The sequence below is a fragment of the Periplaneta americana genome, chromosome 16, assembly GCF_040183065.1.
Source record: "Periplaneta americana isolate PAMFEO1 chromosome 16, P.americana_PAMFEO1_priV1, whole genome shotgun sequence".
NCBI classification, from domain to species: domain Eukaryota; kingdom Metazoa; phylum Arthropoda; class Insecta; order Blattodea; family Blattidae; genus Periplaneta; species Periplaneta americana.
The window spans coordinates 150264872-150289515 of NC_091132.1; the positions used below are offsets into that span (position 1 = coordinate 150264872).

Here is a 24644-nt window from a genome sequence, read left to right on the forward strand (position 1 = left end):
CCCCAAAACACCAGCCACAAAGGAATAGCAAAACCAATTACAAATAATATAACATGTATGGATAACCAAAGAAAAAGGACCCAAAAGAAAACAACTCACAAAATGTAAAAACTCACCCAATACCTAACCTCTTCCAGCGGAAAAAGTTAGCGAGTCGAGGAAACGCAAAATATCTTAATTCCCTAGATAACGTACCGGACTCTTGCTAAAACCATTCAATAAATAATAAAACCCAAGAACAACCAATAAGTATGAAAACAGAAAATATTTAACAGAGCAATATCCTGAAACGTAAATACAACGTTGATAGCACAACTGTGTAAACGGCCGTTGTCCCTGTCCCAATACAACAGGACGACAAATACACTCGAATAGCCAATGACGAAGCCGCATGAAATCAAATTACGCGATGTAGAAAAAATGAATGGCTCTAACTCCGCCCATGCAGCAGCAAAAAGGAAAACGGAGAATGAAACCCACGAATCAACGCTGTCCCCACAAACATCAAAATCAGGCAAACGGCTAACGTAGTCGTAGTCAGAAATCCCCTACGCCATTGCTCTACCAGACAACCCAAATGGCGTAACATTTCCGTACTACACTCGTGTGAGCTGCAACTGACAGTAAAACAACGCTGTACGCACTCACAACGAAAAATTTACGCCGAAAGAAAGCCTAACAGGAAGAACAAAATCCAATTAACCATTTACCAAAACTTCATATCTCTTTTTCCACCCCGAAAAGCCAAAACAAAGTAACAAAATGATTAAGGCAACACAAGCTTAGTTAAACACATGCTAAACATCCTACCAAGTCTGACCAAACCCCAAAAATCAAGGAATCTATACGCACAAGGCGCCTAGTCACAAAAAAAAAAAAAAAAAAAAAACAAATGAATTTCATCCAAAGGTAACAACTCGCAAAGGCCGGCTAAATTCCTGCACAAAATGGGTCGAAGTGAAAAATGTAGAAACAGGTAAACCAACCAACTAATCTTTAAGAAGAAAATGGCTGGCACGAAATCCAATAACTCATACCTGCTATACTTCGAAAAGATAAATAGAAACCGCAGTGCAGAAAAATAAACCTTTAATATAGCTACTTGCCGAAACTTCAACGTGACATGGTCCCAGACGAAACTCTGCTTGACGATCTCGACCGTCCAAAACTAATCGTACTGTCAACAGATCCATGAATCTCTGGGTTATGGACCCAGCACGCTTCCACCTCGGTGCTACGCGCTCTCAGCTCGTACACGAATTCATGCATAGAAGGCGTAAATCCCGCAACAATGTCAGGCTCAAACATGGAACACCAAAATACAAAGAATAAATAACACATGCAGAAACAAACTGCTCACCCACGAGGTATCAAGCGATTATCAAAACCACGCTAACTGCTACAACTGTGACGTTGGCCTTTAACATCCCTGGCCATGAATCGTTAGATAATGATGAATGTCTCGTTGGGTGACAAGGATGTTAACAACAAACAAAACATATACATTTACCTTGATAATTTATTAAGTAAGACAAGGTAATAAAACTAATAAACTCTAGAATAAATCAACAATAAAGATATAATAAGTCAGAGAAAAGCATAGAATATATGAGTCGCCCATTTTTAGAAACCGGTAAGTCCACAAAAATTCAAATTTGAGCTTTGTACATCATCTGGTAGCTGGAATTGTCTTACACATTTTAAACCACATTTATAGGTATTATAGACATTATTTCCTATTCAAATTTACGACTGAATGTTGGCTACAGTTTGAGAACCCGTTAAGTCCATGACTGTTACAGATCCATGAAACGTTATGTCCATAAGCGTATACAGGAGCAAAGACTGTTTAAGTCCAATAGAAAAAAGTGCATTATAGAAGATACTGTTTCAAGCAACGTTACATTCACACTTTTTTGAATCCATCATTTCTGATAAATTAATAAATAAGAACAACATTATGTTAGGTATCTAGGTATGCTATGCTCCTTGATAACCAATGAATCTCCAAAACTGCCAAATATATTATTCTACTGTCCCTTATTGTTGGCCACTCATTTATACCTCCCGATAAATTGTTTGGTCATATAGAGGAGCAAGTTAAAACCAGAAGCCTTATCTTGAAATCTACTGACTGTGAACACATTACATTATTCAATTTGAGATTATATTAAAACTGGGAACAGATGTACAGATGTCTGATTGGAAATCGGCTGTCAAAGATGTAGTAAAGCCTTCGTCAGCTTGGCACTTCCAGTTAAAAATGTAAAATGAACATTATCAATTATAAAACTACTACGGGGTCAGTCAGTAACTGTTCAAGGTGAGCAAAGCTGCAACCTTGATGTTGGAGTAGGAAAACATATCTGCAGAAGAGGGAATTCATTCATGGAAACTCAGTAGGTACACAGAAACTTAAAAGGGTGTAAAGCTAAACAAAAGACAAAATGAAAGATATCACAACCGTTTTAAATAATCACTATGGGCCTGAATGAGAGAGTTACGAGGATCTTCTTTTTTACAAACTTTTAACACAACAACAGATAGGAGTTGAACAGCCAGAAGAATAGTGAAATAGGTGAACTACCAAATCAAGATGATATAATGATAAACCTTTAAGTGAAAAGTTGAAAATAATCATTATTCATTAGAAAGACAGAATCATAAAAATATATCTTTATTTTCTTCGCCTTTATCCTCGTTATCATATTAACTGTGTTATTAAAAATAACTTCTTAAAAGGTTTGTTTACCTTACTTAATATGTCACTCATGAATCATAGTTCTTGTAAATTTTATGTTTCGTCAGCATTTCTTTTTTTGTACTGTTAAACTGTTGCTAATAATACTATAGTAAGAGACTAATACTAGTCTACATTTTTAATAATAAATCAGTAATTAACCCGTAAGTACTCGCCTGGTAGAAAGTTACATAAACACACGCGTCGGGTCAATGTGACCCATTGACACAAACTAAGATGTGCACGTAGATTCATGGAAAAATTATGGGGTAAATAAAATGTTTAAACTGAAGTAAATGAAATATTTTTATTCTGAACTGTACATTATTTATATTGAACATAATCAAATACAATGAAATTTGTAAATCTCAACTTTAAGAAAGTGAAAACTATCTAAATACAATGAACTCTGTAAATCCCAACTAAAGAAAAGTGAAAACATGACTTTGAAATCTTATAACCATACTGTTTCTTTACGAGATGTGATTGAAAAATTTTTAAGGTTAGGTTCATAATAATGGTACCTAAAGACTATTACAGTCCTCTTCTGGAGGAATACACAAACTCCAACTATTATCCTAGATTTGGAAATATTCTTGAAAAGTGTTGACTGGGTTTGTAATAAAAAATCACTGTACCTAAAGGCTACTGCAGTGAATGCCCTTCAAAAGGTTTCATTCTAAATTGTTACATCACCGCAAAACCAATAAGCACTGCTGGCTTCAGTCTTAAAACTTTTCAGTCAGACATTGTAAAACAAAACAGTGCTTCATTTCTTGGCTTATTCTCCACATAGGGTAAACTAGGGTCTGTTGGACAGTCGGGCATGTTGGACACTTTGTACTTTAACGTGTTACCTCGCCACTTGTGGGCACCACATTCTGCTAGTAGTCAATGACGGAAGTGCCCACAAGTGGCGAGGTAAAACGTTAAAGTACAAAGTGTCCAACATGCCCGACTGTCCAACAGACCCTAGTTTACCCTATTGTGCAAACAACTTTGCAGTGAATTTTGCATACGTGTCCCAAATAAGCAGCACATTGTGTTGAATGCTTATTATCATTTGTGCTAGGGCAGTTATGATATCTCTTCCTTTTCTGAGATGCTGGTCCACTTCTTGTTTCTTGATTTTGTTGTTCTTTCGGTGGCACTTCAACGCCTCTCTCCGTTAGGAATATTTTTATTCTTGCCCTGAGACTGCGTGATACATGAGGATTACTCATTCTCATGACAACGTTTTCCATAAGACGTTCTTTAGCCAGGCTCTTCAGAAATATTCTTCTTTGTATCTTCTCTCTGGTATTCATCTTATAATAAACAACATATGAGTTGAGTGCTGAAACATTTGTGAAATGGAAGAACACTGCCAGTGGCCACCTTCTTGTTCTATGTCCAACACTATAGTCGCTACACAATTGGTCGCATGAATCAACTTCACTCTTGGTACAGTTATAAAATGTCACAATTTCTGGATTTTTGGAGGAACCTGTGTCTTCATCTTTGACATCGTCAAGCTCAGAAAGTTCCCCCACAGATTCACCATCGTCATTATCATTAGTGCATTACTGAGAATCGTATTCAACAACCATTGCAATTTCTTCGTCTGTTACTAGTAATTCCCTCGACTTCGACTTCTCTGCAATTTCTTCGTCTGTTACTACTTTCTTTGACACTCTTTGAAAATAATAATAAAAAGAGCTGCATATACAGCTGAAATGAACGCGGAAAATGTGAAGAAAGCTTACATCAAATAATACTTACGCATAAATAAAGAACTCTCCTTAATTATTTACAAAATCTTCCTGTCTTTCAGAAGAACGCACACATTCGCGTCGGGTCAAATCACATATAAACAGCTGTTGGGGCTAAATGATAAACTCAACAATGACTATAGCCAGACCGTTTCAAAGATTTCAACAATAGAAGAAATTACACACCACCGGCACTCTTCATATTACCTTCCAGCAAAGAAAACAGAGGAAAGAAAAAACACTCGGGTCATATAGACCCGACGCGGGTACTTATCACTTTTATTTAAAATGTCTTAAGTATTCTCCCTTATTATGTGCCATCTTGAATAGTCAAATACAGTTCCAAAGCCTGTTATATCCCAGTTACAGGACCTAACACTGTTAAGTCTAACGTAAAATATTTAATTAAAAAGAAACTATTACAGTATGATTTTAGTACTACATGTAAATCAGATGGAAATAAATTACCATATAAAACTAAACAAAGAAATTACAGAAAATCGAATTTGGAAACAAATGACAGTTTTTTCTGATTTCTGTAAAATTTTGTTGGAAGGACTTAACAGGTATCGGAAATGGACGACTCATATATTTAAATATCAATAATATAAATAATAATGAAGTGAGACGAGAAGACGATAACTATTAAATATAATAATATCGAGAAGCAAACACAAAAGAAATATACAAATGTGGATACCCAATTTAACAAGATACATACAGAACAACAAGCTAGGGACGATTCGGAAACGTCACATCACGAAAACAAAAAATACTTCACTCGCATTCGTTATCACAACAACCCCCAAAAAATTAACTTTAGTTCACAAAACAGAAAACATAGAGGTGACAGAGAAAATATTAGAATCATATATGAAATAATTTCAGTAATAATCTCAAATGCATACCGATCAAGGTTAAACCTGAACAAACACTAAGTGCCACCCAATTAAAAGTATAAAACCTCAAATATGGGACAATCAATGTACCATAAGCTCAGACATTAAAGTTAGTGAATGAAAGTGAAAATTCATCATCATCAACAATACGATTTGGGCCCACTGGCCCGTTTCGTCTCCATAGCAATATTAAAATTGGTCTTTCCAGCGTTTTCTAGGGCGTCCGATTCGTCTTCTCCCTTGGGGTTTATAATGGTGTAGTCGGTATGGAATGCGAGTTGGTTCCATCCTACATATATGTTCATGCCATTTATTCCTATATTCTGTGATAGTTTCTGTAATATTTGGCATATTTAGTTCCTGTCGTATGTCTTCATTTCGCTTGTGGTCCAATAAGCTATATCCTGCTATTGGCCTTAGCAGTCTCATTTCAGCTGCTTCTATTCTCTTCATTTGTTGAGTTGTCATACACCATGTTTCGGATCCATAGGTTAATATTGGAATCGCCATTGTTTTGTAAAATTTTAAAATTGTGTCAGTCCTAACTTTCTTCTTTAGTGTTCTTTTTATCGTGCCAATTAACTGCTGGAATTTAGAGAGCTTCCTATCTATGTCGTTAATTTGTTCATATGATATCATGCAGCCTAGGTAATTAAAACAGTTCACTTGCTCTATGATTTCATTATTAATAATTATTTTTGTTCTTAATGGCGTTTTTCCCTTAAAACCCATCACTTTAGTCTTTTTAATAGATATCTGAAGATCATATTCTTTGGCGATGCAGTTCAGTTTAAATAAAGCTCGTTGGAGGTCATCTTCTGTAGTTGTAAATATAGCCTGATCATCAGCAAACAATATTGTATTTAGAGGTGTATTGGTTCGGTTAAAAATTGTTTCCATATGTAATAGCCACCTTCTGGTGACGTCGTCAATGTATAAATTAAATAAAACAGGTGATAAAGAACACCCTTGTCGAACACCTCGTGTTATTTCTTTGCTTTCTTTGCTTATTCCATTCTTTAGTTTAATTCTAATTTTAGTGTTACTATATAAGCCTTGTATTACCCTTATTAGATGATCTGGTATTCCTTTAGATCTCAATACTTCCCATAATTTTTGACGATTAACAGTGTCAAAAGCTTTATTGTAATCAATAAAGGCAATATAAGTTGGGATGTTGTATTCCCTATTTTTCTCAATCATCTGGCTTATGGAGAATACACAATCGATACAGGATCTATTCTTCCTAAAACCATGTTGTTCTTCCAGTAATATATTTTCTGTTATAACAGCTAATCGGTTTGTTATTATTTTAGAATATATTTTATATCCGGTATTTAGAAGACTGATCCCACGATAATTTCCACAATCTCTCCTGTCTCCTTTCTTAAATATGGGGATAATTATAGCTTCTTGCCATTCTTCTGGTGAATATCCATATTTCCAGCAAACATTTAAAAGATTTAGTAATCTGTACATAAAGTTTTCAGGAGCATACTTTATTAATTCCATATTAATGTCATCCGGGCCGGGAGCTTTTCTGTTCCGGCTGTTCTTTACAACATCTTTTAACACCTCTATCGTAATCGGATCAACGTCTTCGTTATTTATAGATAAATGTTCAAAGTTGTAATTATGCTCAGTTGTCCATAATTTTTCATAATAATTCAGCCATGTATTTTCACTAATTGGGTTCAATTCTAAATCATCTTTCTCAGTTTGATTCAGTTTCCTTAATATTTTGTATGCTTTCGTTTGTTTGCCATGTATATCGTATTCTACATCACTAATCAATTTCTCCCAACTTTGCCTTTTTAATTTCCTTACTTCTTTTTTTACTAGTGCTGATTGTCTTTTATATTTTACATGATCTTCTATTGAACGTGTATGTAAGTAATTTAAATATAACTTCTTTTTAATTTCAATTAATTCCTTTAATTCTTCATTCCAAAAGTGTAAGTAGCGATTATTTCTTCTTTTTTTCCTTTTTCCTAGGGCTTCTGATGCAGCCTGGTATAGAATTGATTTTAATTCTTGCCATTCAAGATTTATATTATTATTCACTGGCATATATGAGGTGAGATTCTTAAGTCTCTCATGGTATAGACTTCGTATACTCTTATCTTGAAGTAGATTTATTTTAAATGTTTCTTCTTGGGCTTTGGGTAGGTGTTTTGGTCTCTTCCATCTATGCGGTAAATTTATGGTAGATATCAATAAGAAGTGATCTGTGTAGACATCATAGCTTCTATACACTCTAGTGTCTTGTAACAAGGATGTTAATTTATTGTTTACCAGTACAGTGAAAGTGAAAATTAATGAATAAAAATAAATTTAGATACTCAAAACTGAAATAATGAAATAAATAAACTAACAAACCAAGTAAATTCTAAATAAATAAAATAACAATAATGCAATCTCACGAAATCTTTAGCAAAAGTCACGCAGTTAAACTTAGGCCGGTATTCATAGTCGAGATAATTCATACTTATATGTATGTCTAACTTATATCTTGTCTCAATTGCAGAATTCGGTACAAATCAGTCTTACTTATTGTAGGGGACACCCGGGAAAAACGAATAACCCGGGCAAAGAGAATAATGTATATTTCTTAGAAACGCCAACAGGTAGCGCTTTCTGCTATGTTGGAGAAGAATCTCAACCAGATTTTGCTGCTGGAACTGACTTGTCGTCATTCTAGCCAGTTAGAGAAGAAGTCAGCGTGTGTTTGAAGAAAATTGACTGTTTTTTTTTTTTTTTTTTTAATATTTCAAGGTAAGAGAAACAAATGTGCAACACACAATACTGCAGAAACTTTTTATTATATGATAGTAATATATAGGCGATATGATTACATCTAAAGTGCCGTACTTACGAAGAAGATTATTACGTTTATGTTTGTATAACCTAATGAAAAGCGAAATGGCGTCTGCGGGCAAATTGAATAGGGCAAAGTGGATAACTTATCCGCTTTGCCCTGCCACCTTTATTTGACTATATAAGCGTTAGCTGTATTTTTGTATGTATTTGTCTATTGTAATAAAGCGTGTTAGATCATTTTATATAGTGGAGGCATTAAGTCACACTAATTAAATTATAAATCAGTAACACTAATCTTAATTTTTACTTAAAAAGGTCGTAATGTGTTTACAGATGGTTTAATTTTTCAAGAGGAAGACGGAACAAGCCAAATGATCTGAAGAAGCCATAAAGAAAGCACTTGAAGAAATAAAATCTTCCAATCATTGGTTCTTCTATCTGGCCATCCAACCATAACATGTTTCTTGATGAAGATTTTGCTCCAGATCTTTTTACAGATCGCCCACTTGAGATAGAAATCAGCGAAACGACAGCTGGCTCAGATTTAACAAATTCTGCGGTGCCAGCTTCTTCAGCGGCTGAAGAAACAGTTAATGCTCATCAGAATCAACAACCTCTGTGATGTCGTTATCTTCAGAGATTGAAGGAATATTCAATATATCCATTACACTCAGATTTTCAGTTTCAGTTACACCAAAACCCTCAACATCGGCAGCAAGAGAATCCAAGTCAGTTCTTTTGATTTAGACCAGTGCCAGAAGTGGATGCTCGAAAGACACGAGTTCAACGAAGAAAATGTCAGCGCTCTGAAGTTCTTACATCTATACCGATTAAAAACGTTGAAAGAGAAGTAACTTATGGGCAGGAACAAAAGCAGAAGAAATCCAAGTCTTCAGTGCTAGTGAAACGTCGACTTGTTCAAATTTGTATTTTGTACTAATCTAACGTGCTGTAATGGGCTGTAAATAATATATTCTATCGTCTAATATAACTCATTAACATCGTGTTTATGTGTTGATTTAATTTTATTATCAGTGAATAAAAATTAAATAGAAATGTGAAAATGTTATAGGGATATTCACTTTCCCCGGGTTAATTATTCGCTTTGCTCGTGTACCCGGGCAAAGCGAATAATTAACTATATTTTCTTTCTAAAATCATATCACTGTCCGTAGTACGAGAAACGAATTGCTGTTTTTTTATATATGTGGACAACATGCGTCACAACCAATGTCATGAAGATTTTATTTCGGGAGCACCAAAATATAGCCTGTGGCATTGTTTGTTCTTAGCTTATCCGCATTGCCCGGGTTTTCCCTAAGTCGTGATTATTTTATAGCCTGTACTTTACAAAGTCTGACTTCATGAAATTGAACTTATTGCAATTCATAGTGACTGAAGTGCGACTTATGTTATGAAATGAGATAAACTTTATCAAGTCAAGGAAACCCTTGACTTAGGTCAGTTTTAACCAAAAATTTAATAACGTTTATGAGTTAGTCAGTGGGATTTAAAAAGGTGCGTCAACTACTATGGATAATTGCGGCCTTATCTAAATCCTTCACTAAACAAAAAACACAATACAATAACCAGAATATTTAAAAGAACTAAAAAGCCTTGTCACGGTAAAAACGAGGTTCACAAATGCACTGTCAACAGAGTGATGCATAAAAAACAAAAGTGAACAGTCCTCAGACCCAAGTCCCCACACTGCCGGCTGCTCAGAAGATACGACTGGATCCAAACTGAAGCGATCGCTCGCCGCCATCTTGGGGCCGTGACGATAGCGGACGGAAAGCAATGCTGATAGAACGCAATCGTAAAACAAACTAAGATTTATTACTATACAACATAAAAACAACCAAACATGAGCCTAAGAGTAACAAGGATAAAGACAAATATAAATAGTAAAACGTAATTACCTACATTCTTGTGGTATAACATCAAATAATCAAAGATATTAATCCTGCAACTGCCAGTCAATAATCTTCTTCGTCTTTATGATTTGGGCGTATTTCTATTTACATAATTCATCATATCCGTAGGATGGGCTTCCTGAAATATATTTCAATAACCGAGTGAGAACATGCACATTGTGTGCATCTTGCGGTCGTGAAAATAGCGGACGAAAAGTAATGCTGATAGAACGCAACCGCGAAAGACACTAAGATTTATTACTATACCATAAAACAACCAAATATAAGCTAAAAGAGTAACAAGGATAAAAACAAATATAAACAGTGAAACGTAATCACCTGCATTCCTGTAGTAGTCTACAACAGCAAATAATTGAAGAAACTGGAACTGTCAGTCAGTAATCGTCATCTTTGTGAACAACAAATATTAAGCTGTTATGCTAAAACTGTCAATTAAAAATTCTTGTCTTCGTGATTAGGCCTATTCATATTTACACAATTCATCAAATCTGTACCGATTGAGTTCCTGAAATATTTAATTAATCGAGTTAGGACATTAACTTAATCTTGCACGCTGTGTGCATTTTGCTTAGGCCTAATAATAAATATTTCAATAAACAAGGAAATGCATCAACTGTTAATCGAATATGTGCAAGAATGTCAGAATATTGTAACTAGGCCATATCTAGATAGTATGAAAATACTTAACCAGATTTAGTTTGCACTCACCTATTGATTCATAAATAAATTAATTTTAATTATGATTTGCAAAATATAGACATGGATCTATGTTATAAGTAACTTTCAGTACCGTACTTAAATATAAGTTACAAATAAATGAACATAAAACAACATTATTTTAAAGGTCAAAAATCTAACTAGGCTATGGCCTTTTAAACTTATTTTGTGATTACCTTTGTGAGATGGGCTGGGAAATTAAAAACTGATGGAACTGCGTCAGGTTTCAGTAACTTATTACCATTACTCTTCCAGAAACAAGATTCTATGAAATGAACTGAACAAAGCCTGTGGTGAATTGATGGTATAAATTTATCGCGTTTAATAGCAGATAACCATTTACTGAGAAGCTCAGGCTTTTGCAATGGAAACCTAAAAAGAAAGTTTGCGCTTACTCCTATAAAACATTCTATTCTATTAACACAATAAATATGTACTACTGTTCTCAGTCATTTTACAATATCCTAATACAATATAATGTAACTAACTTACTTGCGAAAAGAAATTTCCGAATCCTTCTTACGTTGATTCGTACAGTTGTATGCAGCACAACTATACACCATGATTCCACTTGCGGAATTTATATAGGAGTACGATGAAAATAAATGATAAAAGAACACTATTTGTACAGTTGTATGCAGCACAAGAGTACACGATGGTTTCACTTATAACATGATTAAAATACTATATAAACACTATATGTATAGGCCTCATATGTAGCACAATAGTAAGCCTACACTGTGATTTCACGTATATCACAGAAGAACGATTCATTTAAACTATATAAACACTATATGCACACACACACTATTGATTAAATTAATACGCACTTACTCCTAACACATTCAATAATACTGAATAACCTTCTATGTTATTTCAAATTAAGCGTAATTGTGATGTAAACATATTGTAATCACATGGCTCTCTGCCTCAAGATGGAGATGCACAAAAGAGTTCAATTTTTGGTCGAGGAACAGCGCTCGTAGTGAGTCTAGGTTAAACTATAAAACGTCTTTGCTCAGACCCTACCTAGTATTTAAAACAAAGAATGAAATGCTAAAACAAATGCCACCAGAAATAAATTATCTGGCGCATTTGTCAAATGCTCGGATGTAAAAGGAATGACAGACAAATTTGTTAAAAACATATACTAAACAAAAGTAACGTCCGGATATAAAGGGTCGGGAGGATAAGTAGATGGTCAGGAGTATAAGTATAACGGGTCAATAAAAAAAATCACCCTGTAAAGACCTGTACTCGATAAAAATCTCAGAACTGCGTTTGTACAATTAAAATCATTTTCAAGAGCGTCACATAGAGTCGGTTGAATTCCATATAGCCCACGGACACGGTCACATTTTCTACGATACAATAAAAGATGTACCACCGTAAGTGGAACAAAGCATATATCACACTCCGGCTGAGGCTCTATATGTTTCAGTTAATATTGAATATTCTGACATCCCTCACGCCAATACACATCAGACCCTTTGATAGCACCGTCCCTTGCTGCAGCATCCGCTGCCTCGTTACTACGAATGCCAACATGACCCCGATTCCACACTACTCCAATCTCATAATCAGAGATTAGATTAGAAGATTGTGAAAAAATCCCGGGTTCTCTACACAAGCGGATCATCAGAATTAAAACTTTGCAGGGTATGAATTGCGCTTAAAGAGTCGGAGCAGATAAGGAATCTGCCATGGAGATGTCTAAATAAAATCAATAAAGCTTTATAAAAAGAACATAGATCTGCGGTAAAAGCACTAGTGTACTGGCTCAATTTACATTTAAATATCTGTCCATTTGCAATAAAGGAACAACCAACACAATCATTTGCTCGGGATCCGTTGCATAATCCACGGTGGAGTGGTCGTATATTCCAGTGTGCGAACTGTTGGCAGGCAGATGTCGAGCTCGGAGAGCAGTTCATGAAATCGCATATCTGCTGGACGAAGTTTCCGTGGAGTTTCACCGTATCGGCCGTAAAGAGATACATGGTATACAGAGTCGTAAGAATTGTGCTCGGGCTTTGAGCAGATCTTAACAGCATACGAGCACAACAAGACAATATGTCGCCGATACTGTGATGGTTTTACCGCTCCGCAATACAGGCTCTCTATCCGACTCGTTTGGAAAGCGACTGTAGCGAATCGTATCCCATGATGGCAGAAAGAGTCTAAGCCATGTAGCTTAGATTTATTTCCTGAACCATAAATAAAACAGCCATAATCTAGCTTTGACCGGATAAGAGCAACGATTAAAACGTAAACGCACTATGCGGTCTGCACACCAGCGAACCCCAGACAAAAGGCGTAAAATAAATAAAGATTTTCGCTAAGCCTTCTCATATCACATATATGCGCTTCCCACGTTATATTTAATTAAAACATAAGGCCCAAAAATCTCGCAGTGTTCGTATATTGCAACTCCACACCATTGAAACGCAGTTCAGGATGTGGATTCAGTCCACGATGGTTATAGAAGTGGACATACTGCGTTTTTAGAGTGGAGAATTTAAAGTCATTGCGAACAGCCCATATTGTTAGAACTTGATGACCAGTTGCAACTGTCGACCGATGGACGGAAGATATAATAAGCTGCAATATAAACTGAAGTCATCAACGTACAAGAGAGAAGATTCTCGATCACCCACACACTGAGAAATTCCATTTATCGCAATGCAGATAAGAAGAACGCTTAATAAAAACCCCTCCGGAACGCCGTTTTTTAACATATGCTCATTAGAATGTGTCATGACTACTGGAACTCGGAAATATCGCTCTGCAATGAACTTCGCAATAAATGTTGGTAGACTGACACGAAGTCCTCAATCATGAAGAGTTTGCAGAATTCTATACCGCCATGTTGTATCGTAAGCCCTTTCTACATCAAAGAAGACCACCACAAGATGCTCCTTCTGGAGGAAAGCATCTCTAATGGCGGTCTCCAGGCGAAAAGATGGTCTGCGGCGGATGTGAGCTAACGAAAACAACACTGGATATTAGATAATCGATCTACCGATTTGAGTACCCACATCAGGCGTTTCCTTATCATCTTTTCCTTAACCTTGCATACACAGCTGGTGAGACAAATTGGACTATAACTGCCAGGTAAAGAAGGATCCTTTCCCGGTTTCTGGACTGGGGTTACAATGGCAGATTCTGTTGTACACTGACAGATGGGAAGGATTTTCCAGCTGGCGGAAAATGGCGAAGCATGCGGTTATGCATATTGTCAGGGTCAGGGGAGCTGTCAGGGGATGTGTATAGTGCCGCCTCCAGTTTCTGGGATGTGAGCGGTCCATTTTAGTTTTCAGTGATATCAGATTTAAAACTTAGGTTCCGTTTTTCTGCAGCATCTTTGATTTTCAGATATTCCGGGTCATAATTCCTTGAGCAGCTTATTTGTTCAAAACTGGTAGCAAATATTTAAGCAATTTCAATTGGACTGGTGGCCGTTATTCTATTGTTCTCAAGGCCCGGAAATAGAGAAATACGTTTCCCCATTTTTCGACGGACTTTGTCGCATACGGTGTTAGCTGGGACGTTGTTTTTCAATGAATTTTTTGTCCAGGACGTCCACTTAGCATCGCACACACGTTTAGAGTGGACGAAATTTTCTTGGGTCGGATGGTGCTTCAATTGGCGTAAGGCACGTTTGCAGTCTCAGATTGCATCTCTGCAAGCATCCGTCCACCAGGGGATAGAGAAGCGTTTTGGCCTGCAGGACGACAGGGGGATAGGTAATTCCGCTGACTTTATGACCACATTTGAGAAATGTTCTACTACGGCGTCTACACTTTCATCTATCTTATCAATGAATGATATGGACTCCGAAAATCCGACCCAGTCCGCCTATTTATTAACCCAGTTTAGAGAGCGAGATTCCGCAGGACGTAAAGCGGACATACGCATTCGAATGGAGTAGTGCTCACTGCCATGTAGGTCGTGAATCACAGACCATTCGAAATGAGTGGACAAAACTGGGCTACAGATGATGATATCTATTAAGGAGTAAGTACCGTAAGCTAAGGAATGGAGTGTTGCCGCCCCTAAATTCAGGGTAATGATATTTAGACGGGTACATATATCTACTACCATCGAGCGGGGTGACTTTGTGCCATGAGGGTGACTTTGTGCCATTCGCGCATTTCATAAAAAAAACGTGAGGAAGTAGTCGTTAAAACCGTCATAAGGTATTAAAGACTACTAAACGTAAGGAAGTAGACTTTAAAACCTTGTCACGGTCTTAAAGGATACTTCCATACGTTTTTCGCGAATGGCACAAAGTCACCCTCATGGCACAAAGTCACCCCTCGCGACGGTATTTTATTTTCTTTGTCATCATCGGAATTTGAGCACCAAGAGTGTTGAGATGCATTGAAATCCCCCACTAAGAGATATGGATCAGGTACCTGTGAGAGAATATGTTAAATTCTTTGCACTGTGAAATGTGTATCTGGGGGTATATAAACAGAGAAGTTGAAAACCATATGGAAGGTAAAGTTACTCTAGCGGCTATGCATTGATGTGGACTGTTAATGTTGATAACAGAGGTAAAGGTACTTTGGCGGAGTAGGCGAGCACAACCGCCGTTGACACGAATACCGGCAAGAAGATCGTACCGGTGAACGTATTATCCCGAGATACTCAGGGAGTTTTCATGCCGGAGGTGTGTCTCCTGAAGACATAAAATAGCAGGGTTCTCATGACAGATCAATTGTTGTAGTTCTGTATATCCGCTGGGTACATCGTTCACATTCCATTGTACAATAGCAGTCATCAAGAGAAGCTAATTCACGGTGGTGGCTTGACACGGCATCTTCTCTTATCTTTTCTATGGTTTGGCGCCTTTGACAGAGACTGCTTGGCCCTCGACCGTTGGGACTCACTCGCAGATCGTCGCACACCTGATCGTGATCCAACACGGGATCGAAAGCGTGATCTCGACCCCTCACCCGAACAAGTAGTGCGACGTCGCGGCGATCTACCGAGACTTGATTCTTTGTCGCCACGGTAGCGATCTTTTTTTGGAACGTAAGGCCTGATTTCAAGGCCACACGTGTTGCTTGACTCAGAGTGGCAACGTCCACATACATCTCGGTTGCGCTCTCAATATGCTTCCCAGGTATACTAGCAAGAGGTGACGTTTGCGTGGATACCTCTATTGCGTCTGTTGCCTTCTGGAATACTGCTTCATTGGACTTTTCTGTCACCTTTTTCTGTTGATCTAAAACACGCTTACACGCCTCGAAAAATGTAATATTTTTCCAAACTTGAAGCTCTTGAATATCCTTCTCCAACATAAAATTCCTGCATTTTTTAGAATCAGCGCCCTGTTCCGCAGAACAATTCACACAGTGCTCGGCGACGGCACATGGGAATCACCATGGTCAGCACCGCCGTACTTTACACATATGATGTTATTAGTGCAATGTTTTTGCGTATGTCCGAACCGCTGGCACCTAAAGCGCCGCATTGGGTTCGGCACATATGCATCAATTGGAACACGCTCGACCCGACAAGGATGTATTCTAATAGGACAGGCTTTTCGAAGGTCAAAAAGACAGTGCTCAGGGGAACAGTCTGTCCGTCCCGCTTACGTAATAAACGGTAAGCTTTGGACACGGACTGCTCCGCCGGTTCTAGTTTGATCTCTTTATCAGACATACCGTCCAGAGAATCCGTATGCCCTACTCCCCGCGTGGTGTTCAGCGAGGAGTGCCGTTCGACTTTAATAGGTAAGACCAACGAGTTAGAAAGAGAAGACTATAGAGTGGCCATGTTGTCCTGTACAGCGCTCTTTGCGGTGCCACCGCGAAACACGGCAGATCTGAGCTAAGCGCCCACCTTTGTAAAAATTCGTCTGCTTACAATGTTGTATAACGGAGGTAAGAGGCCCAAAAAAACTAAGAAAAAACATGCCTGTTGTGTGTGCTGCAATGTCAAAAGGAAAAATACAACTGATATATCATATTTCATGTAAATTTTATGAAGTTAAGTCCATTGTTTTGTTAATTAGCAGCATTTTTTTTCATGCATAAATGCGTAACAACGCCCGGCATAAACAAAATAAATGGTTCACTGGTAATGTACTTAAACTAAATACGGATAAAACCAATACAATTCCGTTTCAGACCCAATGAAAACAAATAGCAATACAATATTAAAACTGTATTTCGACACCGGCATCCTTTATTTCTGCTCCTTCTGTCCTTACTGCTTATACATACAAGAAGACGATGAGCTGTAGCTTATAAGAAGTAGGCCTATTTAGAAGACAAACGATTAATCAAATAAATGGTTCACTAGTAATAAAGTTAAACTAAATACGGATAAAACCGCTACAATTCCGTTTCAAACCTAGTAATAGCAATCAAATATTAAAATTGTATTTCGACACTCGCATCCAAAATAACGCAAAACTCTGGGGTAGGTCGTATTTTGACTGGAAGGACATGAAAGAACATAATTGAGCACCCACGTGCAATAATGGGGTAAGTATGAATATATTTCGTAACTACTTACCCCATTATTGTACGTGGGTGCTCAATTATACACTAATAATTATCTGTGGTGCCACAGCCCTCGAAAGGTCCAGACAGACCAACCGGCTGTTGGCCTCACGTTCACATTTCGATAATAATTATACTTTACTGTAACAAAAAAACTGAAAGCGTGTTTTGTCATGTTTCACCCACGTTACAAGCTTACTTTCATTCTATATCTTATGGTATAGTAAATAGTTTTGCAACGTGTAGAGACTGGGAAAACAATTTAATAAAATCATCCGAATCATACTCGTTCATTTTATAGGCAATCTTGCAGGTCGCATTTAAAAGAACCTAGGAATATTAACATTTTCTTCAGTATATTTGCTAGGACTTCTTGTCATACTACATGACAATTTTGCTTAGGTTATTCTTTTAAGCATTCCTTCTAGGAATAGCTCAAGTGTTTTAAATTTAGCGTACATAAGTTTAGATTAAGTTCCTAGCACGTATTTGACGAAATGCTAGGTTTTTCCGTTTCAGTTTAACTGATTTATGCAAACGAAATTAAGACAGCTGACGAATCTAATGTCAGTTATCACCACGCCCACTTTGTTTTGGGCGCATAAGTTCATTACCGACGGTCGTTCAATTTTCTTCAAACATGGCGGCGCAATGACCACTCTATATCTCTCTCTTTCTAACTCGTTGGGTAAGACCCTAGCAACTTCGCTTCCAACAGCGTCTCACTCTGTTTTGGAGATATCTAGATGTTGAGACAACCGTTGAGTAGTCGAGTTGCATTTTTGACCTTCCCAGCGAGTCCGTCGAGTGAGCGTCTCACGTAAAATTGACTGATGTTTTTCATAGTCTTTTCTGTTCCGTCCAAGGTGATACAAATAAACTTTAGAGGTAGCACTTTAACAGTTACTTTCTCAGGGTCCAGTTTGTATTGTAATCTTCGTCATAATACCATCAGTCGTGTCCATTCCTGTCTTATTTTTTATGATTTTTTCTGAGCAGTCTTGCCAGGTTTTTACGAAAGAAAATCCCTCAGATGGGTTGAAAAATCCCTCAAATTTAGGAAAAATCCCTCTTGGGGTGGTAGCCTATGGTCTAAACTCCAAAATACACATTTTAAAAACGAATTAAAATAATAAATTAGAACAAGACAATGTGCTTAATAAATATCACAGTGCAACAGAGCACTCACCCTCAGATCGGCATATTATTGATGATCCTGTTCACATTCTTCTTCTGCAACCAGCAGCCCAGTTATTTTGTTGTCTCTTTAATCCTTGTTGTAGGCTACATATTTTCATTGTTTCAACATTTCGTCTGTGATTGGATAGTTGTAACACTTTTTGTTCATATTGCTCATGTCAAGTTTCACCCGCACTAGAGTCGACACTATTTTTGCTGCTAGTTTATCTGTTTTCTTCCTTTTTATATCACTAACCATTGAAAATATGTGCTCTAAAGCTGAATTAGAACGGGGCAAAGGAAGGCAAATTTTGGTTAGTTTTCCTCAACTTTTTAACAAAAATTCAGAATTGAAATTATGATATTCTTCTATTCGCTTCTAAAATTCTTGTACAGGACAATTTAGATAGCAGTTTTCTCTTCAGAAGAAAAGTAATTGGGTAAAAGACTCCATTCATTTAATACTGTTTCTTGATTTACTTTTGTTTTAAACTTATCAACTAGTGAAGTAAGTATGTTGATAGATGTTTCAACAATCTTACTGACACCTAATGCAATTTTTAGATCTACAAAAGTAAAATTACTTATAACATCTTGTTGAAGGGGCAGTCTTTTCAAGGACTCATTAAAAACTACTTAATATAACTCCAAACATCGTAATCTGAACTTTTACTTTGTCATCAGATGCCTCTCTTGTAAAAACATAGGTAATTCTGGGGAAATTTTTCAACAATAATGGATTTTTTATACGAGGGCGTGGAGCTGTGTCTTTCTAATTCACTTTTACCGGCCGATAGTTCCTTTTTGCAACACAAACATTTTACTTTATAGCGATCATTAGATTTAGCCAACCAACCTTTAAAATGAGGTTCCTCAAACCATGATTCAACGAATGATTGTTTCCTCCAAGATTTCTCACTTTTAAATAACTCTTTCCTGATTTCACGTGTTTTTTCGGCGTGGACAGTCCCTTCTTGAGGATCACTCATTGTACCAATAAAATAAACACACGCTTAAAAATATCAGTAATTTTAAACTAAATAAATAAACAGACACTTAAAAAATATAAACTTAAAACTATGGTCATAATGTACAATATGTGTATTTATCCCGGCTGTTAACACAAGAACTGAAACTACAATTCCTAACTTACTCATGTTCACAACAATCTACTGTCTACTGAAGTGTTGAATCGATTTGAATATAAAGTGGGAAGACGCAAACGACAATGGTAAATGGCAGCCAACAAGCAGTAAAATTAAATCTCATTAGTCGTTTCTATATGAATCACTCAACTCTTTGAATTAAAATTATATGTTATAACAACCCATTATTGACAAACCAAATATTAAGCATATAATGGAGTTTTCAGTGTTAAATTACTTTTATGTGCTTTTAATAACAATTAAGAAACTTATTTCATATATGAAAAATAAAAATATTTTTAAAAATATTTAAAAAAATAGAAAAATTGGAAAGGTGTGAAAATCCCTACATTCTGTGTCATTCTGTCAAAAAATCCCTCAATCCCTTTTCGATCAAAAAATCCCTACGCCGAGGGATAAATCCCTCAACCTGGCAACACTGTTTCTGAGGGAGATAGACAACGAGCTAGACTTCTAGCTAGATAGAGAAGAGCGCGAGGACATTTAAACTGCCCCTCCCCTTCGGAACCGTTGGCGTCAGCCTGCCACTAGGGGGCGAAAGAAAAAGATCGGAGCAGTGAAATCAGTTTAGCAGCGTTGTCAACACATAAATTGTATCCCCGTTAGTCCAACACCTTGGAATCCGTCGAAATTAAAACTTATTAGACCTACTCAATATATCTATTTACAAATAAAAACAAATATTAACGCAATTTCCTTAGCAATCTTGATTAAAATAATAATAATAATTCTTCCACATCATCTGCTTCTAGTTCTGCAGTTGATGTGCTCTTTTGATCTACCCTCCCCCAAAACCTGAACAAATAAAATTACAGCAGCTAAAAAAAAAAAAGTCAAAAGATGATGTCAATCGAAATTTCCGCCAGAAAATCCGTCACTCGTCAAAGCCATTATTTCCCGTCCGCTAAATTGATATTCCGTGAAAAGTGGCTTTTGACGGAATTTCCGTCCCGTTAGCGACACTGGTGTTTAGTCGCCATCAGTGTTGCCAAGTCAGCGGTTTTGTAGTTAAATCTGGTGTATTCAGGACTATGTTCAGCTACAGAATTTTACCGTCAGCGGCTAGCTATTTATTTGGCGTTTTTTTATGATCCCAGCAGAGGGAGACGATATTTTTAGTTTTTTTTTTCTGTAAAGATGTTATAATGTTTTTATATGTACTTGCCGACAACAATATTAGTTAATCATAGACCAGAGATTAATATGGTATTATCACAATTTTCCATTGTGCGAGTATAAAATATCAATGTTTTATGTTAACTCGATTTGGTTCAACCACGTCCATTTCCTGCCTCATCCACGTCCCCAGCTCCAGATTTCGAACGGACTGGTGTGATTGTGAATGTGATTGTTTCCGAAGTGTCCAGTATATTGTTCTTGATCTACTTCATTCAATTTTGAAGAAATATGCCGCATAAAACTCCATAAGTACACAAGTTTAGAGATGTGTGAAAAAACACTGTGTTGAAAGATTGGGTGGAAGAAGTTACCAGTGATAGTTGGAATGCTCGATGTAAATGGTGTAAGGTGATATTGAATGCAAATATTCATATTTAACCCCTTTAGTCCCACTGTTCCCAAATGGGAACATGCATTATTTACGGCGTAAATGATTTGAGAGGACCAATAATCATCTTATTTTGTTTCTTATGTGTCAATAAGTAGGAATATATAAGAAACACCAACATTTTTAATAAAAAATAATTTGGGCATAAATAATTTGGGCAATTCTCAAATATTTATATTCAAATCATTGAAAGTGTCTTGGGATCAAATGGGTTAATCGTCCATACGATTTTGCATAGAACATAGAGCCTGCGAAGTGATACACACTTTCCATAATTTAGTCTATATTTTTATAAAATTCTCCAGTTTCTAAAACTGTGTAGTTTATATTTCAAATTTAGAAGTGCTGTATTAAGAAAAATCTGGAGTTTTTCAACTACAGTTTAGCGGTTTTTTTAAGCTTGTGCAGCGGTAAATGGAATTTTGAGTTGGCAACGCTGGTCACGGCAGCGTTGATGTCTTTCGTTGCTGAGTGTCCAGGCAGAAGCAATGAAGTTCTCCCGGTGACTATCGTGGTTATATACTTATGTAGGTCCGTACGTAATTGTTTCCTAGGATTACAATTGTCAGTTACAGAGGTTCAAATCAAATCAATGTTTAGTGCTGGCAGCGTCAGCGGTCGTTTTAGGGTCTTACATTGCAATGCCCACTTTGACCGTGCGTACTTAGGAGTGCAGTCACCGTTGCTTACGAGATTATACAAGCTGGCGCATAGAGCTTGAAAAACGAGTCTGAAGTGGTTCCCTCGTAATGCCAATTCCGCCGCTCTGAGCGCTGTTCTGCCCTATATATTCATAGCAGAACACTTAAAAGACATTGACATTAGGGACATTTAAAGGACTCATCATTGCTTATTAAATGCTTCGTACAATATTTTATGGACAATAGACGTAATTTGCAAACTTCTACTCCTCAATTATATTACAATAAAAGGCTGTCATTCTTGATATTAAAACATATTACATATAAACTGAGGGACTGTCTGCTCTGTACTTCAGTTCATACACCAAACATTTCCGGAAATAAATTAACTTGACATCTTACATATACGCACTATAGCCTACCCTTTTCACCTAATATTATTAATATTGTTATTAAATAAGATATTGCAACTAATTAAGGTACTGCATTATCTTTAATTTCCTTGAATTCATAATTACGCATTTGCAAGAAGACCTAACTTTTCCCTCTCTTTTTTTAAAAAATACGGACGTCACAAGAACTGAGAAGTATAATTATTGCGCGATTTTTTCTTGCAGTGGTGAAAACATTTCTATAGGCCTACTGATTAATCTATTGAGCATAGTAATAGTAAACGCTGTAGTATTTTAGTGCGTGTACGCCTACTTAGCTCTTGTAAAACGAAATTTTCACTTTCACTTTCAATGGAACACTCACTTATATTCAGTTCTTGTATCTTGCAGTAAATTATCCATTTGTGATCATCTTTCCAATATAACCTCCCATTGAAACGACCACTTAAAATCATGAGCTAGAATTTATTATTTTAAAAACATTTCCACGTACATACTGTTATAATTGTTATGAACCATAATACAAAAGACAACACTGTCAAATTGGATTAATTTACCAAGATCAACATCAATACCGGTAGTATAAAATCACATATAGGCCTAGGCTATATTATTTCATTACTTTATGGTATTAATTAGAAGAATTAATTTTGAAGAATTTACAAATATGCTGAAATAATTTAGGACACCTCTTATAGAAATGTAAAAATATGTATGTACATTTTGAAACAATGGGTATAGCACCACTTGAAAATGTTGAGCATTTTAACAGTAACTTGTAAATTGTTCCATCACGTTGTCTATAGTGTTCATTTATTGCAGCACTTTTAGAACGAACGTGGTTCACATACATAAGAAGAAATGACGATGGAATGAGTCGAACACATACAGTTTTCTTTAATTTTTAGCAAATGATGAAGTTGAATATATACTGTTACTTCATATCCTAACATAAGTAGAGTTGCCACCATAGATGTAACACCTGAAATGAATATAAAATAAATTAATGTATTGGTAATGATACAAGAATAAAAAGAAATTAGGCTAGACATAACCTCACAAAATTACAAACACATGCTAAAAAAAAAAAAAAAAAAAAAAACTTTACGTATCCGTATATAATAAAACTAGATATTCCAGATATAATTTGTTTCACACGATAACCACCTCAGCCTATTTCGGCAGCAGCCATTATTAGTTACAGTTTGAGGTGCATTACCTAATCTCATACTAACCTTGTTAAGTTCTCTAACCTAATTCACTGATAATTACGTAACAATACACAAGTCTAAAATACAGACAAATACACATTAATTACCTAATAAGTACAGCATGAAGAAAATTCATTACTTTTGTCGGTATTTTCTAAAAGAGAAAGGGAAAACAGTAACAACATTATCTTCAATGTTTACATCACGTCGTTCACATTTTCATTAGGCCTATATCAGTAATGCTTGGTAAGTGAAACAATGCATGAAATTATTTTACATTTCGGGTCACATCATTCGAGAGTCGGAAAATGCAATTCGCCACTTTTAACATAGCATTGCTTGTTATATGAGAGAAATTTGACATTTACCTTAACCTATAAAGATACGACCTGTTGGTACCGAGTTCTTCACATAGCAAAACACAGACAATTTTCGAATATAACTTAGCTGAACAAACTTCAAATAACACTGTAATATGCTTGGCATATTTATAATATTCGTACTCAATCAGTAATGCACAATTAATCGAACTATTTTCACGATGCACAATGCTTTGTAATGGTACTATTCATCATTTCATAGGGCAGAGAGGCGAACCTAGCGGCAGAAATTGTCATGACTCACAGAGACCTACTCTCGATCGTGCTATGCGCCAGCTTGTGTAATCCCGTAAGCAACGGCAGTCACAGTCTAGTATATACAGTTGCGAAGCTCAATACGTAGTAAATATGCAAACATTAGGTAGTTGCTCACCACTAGGATCGCTAATATCGCCTCATTACAGACAATGCAAAATAGTACCGTCACAGTCTATTGTTTCTAGCACCCTCAAAACTCAAGCTTCGTGACTGTATATAGTAGACTGTGGTGCAGTGTTACTAGTGTGGTAGGTATTATGGAGTTTTGACTACTGCGCAGTTATTTAAGTAAGGACTCTTGATTATAGGATAGTGATGATTGGTGGCTCGGTTTCAGTGCGGAAAAGGAAGTGTTTTATGTGTCAAAGGATGTTTAGTGGTTTCAGTGGGGGTTCTTGTGATTGGTTGCTGGGTGGTAGAGTTCAGTTGATTGATTGATCGATTGCACTATTCGAGGCCCTGTCTTTT

At 36.5% G+C, this 24644-nt stretch overlaps 2 protein-coding genes across 3 annotated transcripts in view; one reads left to right on the forward strand and one right to left on the reverse strand.

Annotated features, from left to right (window-relative positions):
• The window catches only part of LOC138691322 (uncharacterized), a 259737-nt gene that overhangs the window by 144720 nt on the left and 90373 nt on the right, over window positions 1–24644 (reverse strand). The window lies entirely within an intron of this gene.
• LOC138691317 (zinc finger protein ZFP2-like) overlaps window positions 21790–24644 on the forward strand; it is a 499579-nt gene continuing 496724 nt past the window's right edge. The window contains exon 1 of one of the 2 annotated variants that reach the window (XM_069813186.1): window positions 21790–21821. The gene's annotated coding sequence lies outside the window, so the exon portion shown is untranslated. Of the gene's footprint in view, window positions 21826–24644 lie in introns of both variants that reach the window. The other variant, XM_069813185.1, reaches the window with a different exon arrangement.